The sequence below is a fragment of the Triticum dicoccoides genome, chromosome 6B (genome assembly GCF_002162155.2).
Source record: "Triticum dicoccoides isolate Atlit2015 ecotype Zavitan chromosome 6B, WEW_v2.0, whole genome shotgun sequence".
Classification (NCBI taxonomy): Eukaryota; Viridiplantae; Streptophyta; class Magnoliopsida; order Poales; family Poaceae; genus Triticum; species Triticum dicoccoides.
In genome coordinates, this window is record NC_041391.1 from 429,088,905 (window position 1) to 429,091,924 (window position 3,020).

Below are 3,020 nucleotides of genomic sequence, written 5' to 3' on the forward strand. Positions count from 1 at the left end.
GAAACTTTTCAACAAAAATAATTATCCCCTTGTACAATTCCATTGTATTATAAAAATAATGTGCCAAGGTTTGCCTTTAGGATGTTTACAATGCTTGTTGGTTTGTACGGTGCAGGACAGAAACTTTAGCTGTAGTGCGCGATTTTAAATTTTTAACTGGAACGTAAATTGGTTCTGATTCCTTTTGCACTGTCTTTCTATACAACTTGTTTATTTTTCCTAATTTTGGTAGAATTTTTGGGATACCATAAGTGTGGTGAATGTTTAGATTTCTACAGACTGTTCTGTTTTTGACAGATTCTGTTTTTGATGCATAGTTTGCTTGTTTTGATGAATCTATCAATTTATATTAGTGGATTAAGCCATGGAAAAGTTATATTATAGTAGACACAATGCAAAAAAAATATGAATTGGTTTGCGACAGTACTTAGAGTAGTGATTTGCTTTATTATACTAACGGATCTTACCGAGTTTTTTGTTGAAGTTTTGTGTGGATGAAGTGTCTAAACGAGGAGGTCTCGATATGAGGAAAAGGAAAAGAGGCAAGAGCTCAAGCTTGGGGATGCCCGAGGCACCCCAAGTAAATATTCAAGGAGACTCAAGCGTCTAAGCTTGGGGATGCCCCAGAAGGCATCCCCTCTTTCTTCAACAAGTATCGGTATGTTTTCGTATTCGTTTCGTTCATGCATTATGTGCAAGTCTTGGAGCGTCTTTTGCATTTAGTTTTCACTTTTATTTTATGCACCATGCTTGTATGAGTTAGTCCTTGCTTGATTTATAGAATGCTCATTGCACTTCACTTAAATCTTTTGAGTATGGCTTTATAGAATGCTTCATGTGCTTCACTTATATCATTTGAAGTTTGGATTGCCTCTTTCTCTTCACATAGGAAACCTCCATTTGTAGAATGCTCTTTTGCTTCACTTATAATTGTTAGAGCGTGGGCATATCTTTTGTAGAAAGAATTAAACTCTCTTGCTTCACTTATATCTATTTAGAGAGATGACAGGAATTGTTCATTCACATGGTTAGTCATAAAATCCTACATAAACTTGTAGATCACTGAATATGATATGTTTGATTCCTTGCAATAGTTTTGCGATATAAAGGTGGTCATATTAGAGTCATGCTAGTTGAGTAATTGTGAAATTGAGAAATACTTGTGTTGAGGTTTGCAAGTCCCGTAGCATGCACGTATGGTGAACCGTTATGTAACGAAGTTGGAGCATGAGGTGCTCTTTGATTGCTTTCCTTATGAGTGGCAGTCGGGGACGAGTGGTGGTCTTCTCCTACCAATATATCCCCCTAGGGGCATGCGTAGTAGTACTTTTCTTTGAGGGCTAAGTAGACTTTTGCAATAAGTATATGAGTTCTTTATGACTAATGGAGTCCATGGATATACGCACACTCACCCTTCCACTTTGCTAGCCTCTATTGTGCCGCGCAACTTTCGCCGGTATCATGAACCCATTATTTACCTTCCTCAAAACAGCCACCATACCTACCTATTATGGCATTTCCATAGCCATTCCGAGATATATTGACATGCAACTTCCATCATCATCGTATACATGACTTGAGCATTCATTGTCATATTGCTTTGCATGATCGTAAGATAGCTAGCATGATGTTTTCATGGCTTGTCCGTTTTTTTATGTCATTGCTATGCTAGATCATTGCACATCCCGTTACACCGTCGGAAGCATTCATATAGAGTCATATCTTTGTTCAAGAGTTGTAATATTGAGTTGTAAGTAAATAAAAGTGTGATGATCATCATTATTAGAGCATTGCCCCAATGAGGAAAGGATGAAGGAGACTATGATTCCCCCACAAGTCGGGATGAGACTCCGGACTTTATGAAAAATAAAAGAGGCCAAAGAAGCCCAAATAAAAAAATAGAGGCCAAAGAAGCGCACCAAAAATAAAAATAAAGATAAAATAAAAAAATGAGAGAAAAAGAGAGAATGGGCAATGTTACTATCCTTTTACCACACTTGTGCTTCAAAGTAGCACCATGTTCTTCATATAGAGATTCTCTTGAGTTATCACTTTCATATACTAGTGGGAATTTTCATTATAGAACTTGGCTTGTATATTCCGATGATGGGCTTCCTCAAACGCCCGAGGTCTTCATGAGCAAGCAAGTTGGATGCACACCCACTTAGTTTCCAGTTTGAGCTTTCATACACTTATAGCTCTTAGTGCATCCATTGCATGGCAATCCCTACTCGCTCACATTGATATCTATTGATGGGCATCTCCATAGCCCGTTGATACGCCTAGTTGATGTGAGACTATCTTCTCCCTTTTTGTCCTCACAATCACCACCAAATACCACCATAGTGCTATGTCCATGGCTTGCGCTCATGTATTGCGTAAGAGTTGAAAAAGCTGAAGCGCGTTAAAAAGTATGAACCAATTGCTCGGCTCGTCATCGGGGTTGTGCATGATGGGAGCATTTTGTGTGACGAAGATGGAGCATAGCCAGACTATATGATTTTGTAGGGATGAGCTTTCTTTGGCTATGTTATTTCGATAAGACATAATTGCTTGGTTGGTATGCTTGAAGTATTATTGTTTTTATGTCAAATGATAGACTATTGCCTTGAATCGCTCGTGTCTTAATATTCATGCCATAATTATACATATGATCAAGATTATGCTAAGTAGGATTCCACATCAAAAATTATCTTTTTTATCATTTACCTACTCGAGGACGAGTAGGAATTAAGCTTGGGGATGCTGATACGTCTCCGTCGTATCTATAATTTTTGATTGTTCCATGCCAATATTCTACAACTTTCATATACTTTTGGCAACTTTTTATACTATTTTTTGGGACTAACATATTGATCTAGTGCCCAGTGCTAGTTCCTGTCTATTGCATGTTTTATGTTTCGCAGAAACACAATATCAAACGGAATCCAAACGGGATAAAAACGGACAGAGAATTATTTTGGAATATTTGGGATTTTCCGGAGGAAGAATCAACGTGAAACGGTGTCCGGGGTGGCCAC